At 38.3% G+C, this 8,201-nt stretch overlaps 1 long non-coding RNA gene across 1 annotated transcript; it reads right to left on the bottom strand.

Annotated features, from left to right (window-relative positions):
• Window positions 1-2,177: 2,177 nt before the first annotated feature.
• On the bottom strand, window positions 2,178-3,269 carry LOC125489979. The gene is made up of 2 exons (XR_007267381.1): window positions 2,884-3,269; window positions 2,178-2,574 (listed from the first exon to the last, which is right to left on the bottom strand). It is a non-coding gene; the product is annotated as an uncharacterized LOC125489979 (long non-coding RNA).
• Between the last annotated feature and the right edge of the window lie 4,932 nt (window positions 3,270-8,201).

Below are 8,201 nucleotides of genomic sequence, written 5' to 3'. Positions count from 1 at the left end.
CCATAAATGATTTTGTGAATACGTTGAGGTAAATTTTCAATTTACCTATACAGCATCCATCAGCCATTGAAGAACAAAAAGTCCGCGGTAAGTCAGCTGGGAGACATTTATATTGGCATTAAGCGCACCGCTTTGCCGCTTCCATCGCGCCTAAATTCAGCCATTATTGTAAAATATCGGCTCATTACATTGACGTACAGAGTACAGCCAGCCTCGCCGAGCAGTACCTACAGGATGGTTGCGTGCGGTGGGAGCCACCGAGCCACGTGCAGTCAGCAGGCCGCGCGTCGCTCCCGTCGGCAAACTGGTCGCCGCCGACTGAGTCAGTGGCGTATTAAATAGAGTAGAAAGAAGAAAGAAAGAAAGAAACATTTATTTGACACACTGAACAATAAAAAGAGAAACAAAAAAGAAAAAGAATACTACAAAAAATATATTAGGTATATGAAAAAAAAAACAGAAAATAATACAATACAAACAAACAAGGTTGCTGTCCAGAGTGTTCATAGTTTGCTAATGTTGCGCTCATTCTATACAATCTAGAGATCAGTTCATATTTATAATGTGTTAATACCATTATAGTAATATTACATTCATCGTTCACCGCAAATATTACACTCGTTTCTACATTCCCGTTCAGAGTGAACGAAAAAAATATGCTTGGATGCTTCGACGATGTACTTCGCGTCGCGTCGACTAACCCTTATTTAATATTAAAAGATAAATTTATATTGCGCGAGTTTGTAACCTCCAGCGCGTGGTTTGAGCGCAAAATTTCGTTTTTTCACAATAATGCCGCTCGCACGCCGCCGCCGCCGTGTGGGGCGTCGGGCCCGCGGGACGACGGGACTCGACTCATTTTTAATAGGTACACACTTGAAAGTGGTGTCAATATTACACCTGAAATTACCATAGATCAATACCAGATACAAAAAGATCAATGTTTGGTGTAATTTAATTAACCCATCATGATCTTAAGCCTATATCAACCATTGCAGAGTATAGGCCTCAAGTTCCACAAGATATAATAATCATAATAATTATGTAGAGTTGTGGTAACGTTTGATTGTGCAATGTGCAGGTCCACCGCTGGAAGGCAGTTCCATTGTATGTTCGGCTGCTGCTCCTAGCGCCGACAGGGAGCCAGCACTTACAGTCTGCAATGTGTGATGGCGGCGGTGAGCTTCCAGCCACAGCGCGGGCGCGGCAGGACAGCGTTGTTAGCAACAGGTATTAGAGTATTAAGGGGATCCCTAAAGCTAAAATGCTAAAGTCGGCTTGATATACTTGATTAGATTGGAAAAACGGTGGCTTCTATCACATTGATAAAAATATATTTTGTAGCAGAGGGTATACTGAACATGTTAGTTGCTTATAAATTGGTGCAGGATTATAATAAGTATGTTAAAAAAAATTGCAAACACACCATGTCTTTTGCCATTTTTTGACTTATTATGAAAAAACCCTCGAAATCAGAGGGCCCATTTTCATGGAATCTTATATGTATGTGTAGGTAATTAAATTCTTAACAAAGTTACCTTAAAGAGTTGGATTTAATGGACCAGAAGTCAACTTTTTTTGCAAAAAACTAATAAATTCCGGTTTAAAAATGATGACACCGTGACAGATTTCAGATTTATACAAATACAAATACAAAATATATTTATTTGACCCATTTTCACACACATTTTACAAATACACAAGTCAGTAAAAACATAGGTACATTAAGAAGTTACTTAAACTATTATTAGGTTAGCATGCAAAACTTAGGTAAGTTATTGGTGTTTTAACAGTGCTCAATTTCATTTCTTCATTTTTAATTCCACCTAAACTAGGTCTAGCCTGTACTATAGGAGGAAATGTTTTTCTAGCCAGTAGGTACATGTAGTATTGACAATGAAGGTATTTTGTGAGCGTTTACTCTTGTTACATTGTTAATGTTACATACAGATGATTTCTTCAGTCATAGAGAAAAGAACACTACGTTTTAAGAGATGGGAGTACAAGGGAAAAAAAAGAAAAAAATACTTGTATTATTTTTTTTTATTCACGCGTACTAACAGAGGGTACCAACAAAACAAAAATTATGACGTACAAAACTGCCAACATAGCCCCGCTGAAATAGTGATGTGCTTCTTATGGATATTTTTTATCGATAACTAATAAAAAAAAAAAAGTGCGAGTGTATGTATTACTTTAATTTCAGTTTTACACAATAGGATTTCAGTGTTACACAATGACACCAACGTTAAGTCTCGGTTCAACGTTATGTTATGTTCCTATTTGAACACAAAAATATAATCCATAAAATAAACTCGAGATTTTCCGTTGACGTAAGTGCTATGATATAATGTTGAAATAAAATAAAAGTGGAAAAATATAATTATATTTATTTATTATAAAATAAAGTGTCTGCAGTAAGTCCCACACATGGAATTGTTTTTTTTTTCAATTGTGTTCTTAAAATGTTGTGGTAGAAAATGATTGCCACAAATTCGTTTAAGTTGATGTAGCTTTACAATAGGCACATAAACCAGATCCTCCTTACCGGTCATCTTAACCCACTGTTTACATCTGCAAACAACATTTTTATAAGTATTATTAAACAATTAAATATTATTTAAGTAGGTATAATAAAAGTCACTGGTAATTTTTGTATGGAGATCCGAATTTGATTTTCGCTAATTTCCAAAACTAGTAGACAAAAGTTGTTCTGATTGATGAGCTGTGCGTACTAATGATAAATAAAAATATCGATATCGATAAAAAAAACATTCATGCACTATTGTTGGTTGTGCTGACCCTCCAGTTATTTTATTAGACTTTAACTTTTTTATACATATTAATAATCTAAATCCTATTTAGCTTTTAATTGTAGCTTACCTTTCCTCATCCAGTGGAAATTTGGCCATGAAAATTCTCTTTTGGCCATCTATACGACCGGCTAGCGGCTCTTAAACCACATATTTCACAAGTTTTATAAAACATAATTATTATCAATAATATCAAGCAACACTAATAGTTAGGTACCTCCACACAAACACTGCACTTATCCACAGTAATAATAATATATAAATAACTGTTAAATCTTAATTTATTTATGATTTAAAATTATTTTTCAAACTAAACGATTGACTGACTGACACTGACAGATGACAAGAGCCAAAGATGTCTATGATAGCGTAAAAAGTACTCTGTGAGCGGTGCTCGCCATTATTTTTCGTACGCGTTCCATACTTATTTTTTCCCAGACTGTCTTTCGCCAGACTGTCTTCAGTCGTCGCCCTGGTGGCGGCCTGTTAGGAGCGATACCCACGCCATTTTATTTTTTATCAAATATTTCACAAAAACTGATTAAATCAACAAATTATGACTACAAGTATTATAATACATATGCATTTGCTATGGAAAGATAATTTTCTAATCATTTTAGATGCAGAAAAGCCGAAAATTCTTAGAAAACATTTCGCCTTTTCGATTTGTTTACATTTTTTACTATAGAGTTACAGATGCATAGATAAAGGTAAACATTGCACATAATGACACTTATTAGATTCTCCGAATAAGAACTATACGGTCAATGCAGTATGCCAAAGCGCGAGCCTGTTTATATTCTGAGGGGTAATTTATTTTATTTTAACGGTTGTGTATGGTAGGTAAGCTACACAATATACAGGGTGTTGAAAAGTAAGTTCATAATTTGTTTTATTTGAAACCAAAAACCGTAGTTAATTAAAAATATATATATTTTAAGATGTGGTAGTCTGTACACTACAGGTTGTTAAAAATAAGTAAGTATTTTTAAAAATTGAAGATCTAAAATTTACATAATTTTTTAAATCTATTTAACAAGCTTTGCAAAAAAGCGGTTAAGTGCGACTGTATCTTGCCATGAAAAAAATGAAATGTTTACTGTAGCTATGAATTTTATGCGTTACAAGTGGAATAAAATACCGCATAATATTATGTACAACTATGTAAGAGCCTAGTTTTAAAAAAAAAACTCATAAGAAAATATTAAATACACAGGTTTTTTAACCCCTGAAGGAAATAGAGGGGTGTTATAAGTTTAAAGTAAGGGCTGAATTTTTTTTTTTAAATTAGGGTGATAGGTAATGTATATTTTTAATGATTTTTTCAAATAGATAAATATTATACCATTTTTAAATTGCCATAAAATTACCTATAGTTATAGTTATAGAAAAGGGCAGGGCTACCAGTGCCCATTCGCCACTGCAACCTAAAAGATCTATAAATTATGACTCCCCATGCCGAGTCTCACTCTACATGCCCAGGTCTTTTATAAACCTGATATTACCTATACAGGATGTTGCAAAAAGGGTATACTGTGCCGAAAGGGTTTGACTCAGGGGTTATTCTGAACAACTTTTGTTCTCCAAGTTTTGGAGAGTTGCGCGCGCGCTTCGCAAGTGACGGGCGTACCTGCGTCGCTTTGTGATAATGGCGTCTAATGTAATTAAATGCACGGGTTGTAATCTGGTTATATGTGAAGTTTTAGCTTATGTGATTGATAAACTCGACGTGATGGACGAGGACAGTCTAAGTCGAATATGTGTAACGGCGTTTACGTCAGAAGATATAACTAGTGCCAAGAAACTGTTATGGGATTCAATTCCTGTTGAAAAGCGAATCAAGTTCAAGACACGTAAAGGCGACAAGAAAACACAACGTGATATTGATGACATATTCATGCTATTAAAACAAGCCATTCCAGGGAGTCTACCTATTTTTGTGGCCCGGGATCTCAAAAAGCTGCCACCAATTACTTTTGATCATGTGGACGTAACACGTCTCCTTAAAGATATTTTGGTGTTAAAACACGAACTTAAGTCAATTCAGGAGAGCTATGTGACAGTGGACTCGTTTAGCACCCTTAAGAAAGAAGTAGAAGGGTTGAAATCTACTCAAAATGACCCATTCTGTAATATTAACACAAAAAGAGGTACTTATTTGCGAGGGGACTGCGAGTTTGATAGTGGGCCGATGGGATTACAGAATATTTCTCAATGTAGCCCTAGAAATAACGGTAATTCTCCTAATAACAACGAAGTTCCGAATTCACCGTGTTTAAATACCTACAGGTCCATAGAATTTGCAAACATGATTCATACTAACGGACAAAACGGCGTAAACAACCCTCTTGCGACTTCAATACCACGAATGTCGGGTCAGCTGATCAGCGCGGCCAATGACCGCGCTGATGTTGCCGCATCCATTACTGGCGATGTCGGACCGAGCGGTGATGCGCGTTCAACCTCACCTTTATCACACAATACCGGTGCGCTCACAAAAACACCAATGTTACCTACGCCGACGACGGTTAGCAATGCGCACGCAGAACAGCAAATGTGCGCGGAGCCGGTAAGGCGATCGTCTATGGCAGAGATAGTGAAGGCACCGGGGCAATGGAATCATGTAAAATGTGATGAAGAATGGAAGTTAGTTGAACGTAAAAGATTAAAAAACAGAATAGTAGGGAAAAGTGGAATAGCAGCTAACACACAAAATGGGAACTTTAAAGCTGCTGTAATAAAAATTCCACTTTTTATCTACAATGTGGACAAATCTGCCACTGAGAGTGACATAAGCAAGCATATATATAGCAAGTCGCAGATTAATGTCCCACTGCAAAAACTAGCAATGAAAAATGACCGTGGATACGATGCCTACAAAATTACAGTACCTAAACATAAACTGGACCTCTTCCTGGATGAAAGTTTCTGGCCGGAAGGGGTACGTTTTCGGCGGTTTTTGGATTTTTCAAAGTCACGTTTGTAAACCAATGATGGTATTAATAATAATAATAGCAATGCGTAGTACAAACAGTGGTACATTCCTAAGTTTTAATTGTAAAGGTCTCTCTCGATCAATGGACTGTATAAGGAACCTGTGTCAGTCGGCGGACATCATCGCACTCCAGGAGACCTGGCTGCTGCAGCATGACATACCGCTACTGGGAACCATAGATGCGGACTTCGCGTATGCCGGCAACACAGCCGTGGACCTGTCGGCGGGCGTGCTGCGGGGGCGCCCCTACGGAGGCGTGGCGCTTCTGTGGCGGAAGAGCTTGTTCCCGTGCGTGTCTTTAATACAGTGCAAAAGTGTGCGTCTTATAGGTATTAAAGTGTCTATGAGTGAGAGATCGATGATAATATTCTCAGTGTACATGCCTACCGACGAACGTGACAACATGACCGAGCTAATAGATTGCTTAGGTGAAATTTGTGCGATTATTGACAGTGAGGATGTGGATCTGGTGTACCTGTTGGGTGACTATAATGCGCATCCTGACATGCCCTTTTATAATGAACTTAAGACTTTCTGTAGCGAGCAACAACTTAGTGTAGTGGATAGCGAGCTATTGCCGGCGGATTCATACACATATGTGAGTGACAGTCATGGGTGCAGGCGTTGGCTTGATCACTGTGTCACTTCATCAGCCGCTAAACTAACTGTTTCAAGTGCTAAGATACATTATGGTGTGTTTTGGTCCGACCACTTTCCCCTAGAAATTGTTTGTAATTTAGATAATAATGTGCCAAAAAAATGTGTTGTCAATAATAATAATATGAAATCTACTAATTTATTAAAGAATGTTGTATGGGGAGAAAGGGAACAATCTCAAATAAATAACTATCATAAAATATGTCACAGTAAACTGAAATATATTGATTTTCCACAGGAAATGAGCGATTGCTGTGATAACATGTGTAAAAATTTAGAACATAGAACAATAATTGATAAACTGTATACATCCATTGTTACAACTCTTGTTGGGGCGTCCGTGTCTAGTTGTAGCTTTAAAAAACCAAAGAAGGGTGGTTATGTCACAGGTTGGAATAAACATGTACACATGGCGCATAAGAGTGCAAGACTTTGTTTTCAGGAATGGTCTTTTCATGGCAAGCCAAGGTCTGGCCGATTGTATGAAGCTATGTGCTCCTCAAGAAAAGAGTTTAAGTCTAAACTAAAATTTTGTTTGAATAACAAAGACCAAATTAAGATGGACATCATCGCCGCGCATCACAAATCAAAGAACTTTGCTCAATTCTGGAAGTCAACTAAGAAGTTGAGTCCTAAAGTGAGCCTTCCAGTGAGTGTGGATGGTGTGAGTGGATCCTGTGACATAGCCAATCTTTTTGGTAGGCATTTTAAAGTAGAGCCACTTCTTCAAAATAAGACGGTCGAGCCGGTGCTCGCTGCTGAGAACCTCATCAGTGACAACCCTCCAATAAGAGTCACAGCGGCTGAGATTGCCATGGTCATTAAACAAATGACCAGAGGGAAGTCACCCGGACACGATGGACTCAGCATCGAGCATCTGCAGTACGCAGGTGTTCACCTTCCCAGGGTCTTGTCAATGTTTTACACGTTCTGCATTCGGCATAACTACCTACCAGCCGACCTCATGAAAACGGTGGTGGTACCGCTAATCAAAAATAAAACTGGTGATGCCTCTGACAAGTCTAATTACAGGCCCATCTCGTTAGCAACCGTGTTGGCAAAGGTGCTGGACAGTGTGCTTAACAAATACCTAAATCAACATGTGTCTCTGCATGACGCACAGTTCGGATTTCGACAAGGGTTATCCACTGAATCCGCTGTGTTGTGTCTTAAGCACACTGTTCGGTACTATACTGAAAGAAACACACCTATCTTTGCATGCTTTTTGGACTTGTCAAAGGCATTCGATCTGGTGTCTTATAATGTTTTATGGGAGAAAATGCGTACCACCACAACTGTGCCAACTGAAATCACTAATGTGTTAAAGTACTGGTATGGCAACCAAGACAACTGTGTTCGCTGGGACGGTGAGTACTCTGATGATTATAAATTGAAGTGCGGGGTGAGGCAGGGGGGGTTGACCTCGCCGACACTCTTTAATTTGTATATTAACGGGTTGATAGAGGGGCTCAGCAGTGCAGGAGTTGGCTGTTCCATAGATGGGTGTTTTGTGAACAATATAAATTATGCCGACGACATGGTGCTGCTGTGTCCCTCACTCAATGCGCTAAATTTGTTACTAAAACTTTGTGAAAAGTATGCTGCGATCCATGGTCTCCAGTATAATGTAAAAAAAAGTGAGATTTTGGTTTTCAAATCTGGCGCAAAAACCTACTCAATGCCACCTATAACACTATGCGGAGTCCCGCTCCAAATTGTCACGAAATTTAAATACT

Source organism: Plutella xylostella, chromosome 19, assembly GCF_932276165.1.
Source record: "Plutella xylostella chromosome 19, ilPluXylo3.1, whole genome shotgun sequence".
Classification (NCBI taxonomy): domain Eukaryota; kingdom Metazoa; phylum Arthropoda; class Insecta; order Lepidoptera; family Plutellidae; genus Plutella; species Plutella xylostella.
The sequence above is the reverse complement of the archived record's forward strand: the minus strand, read 5'-3'. Positions and strand labels throughout refer to the sequence as shown.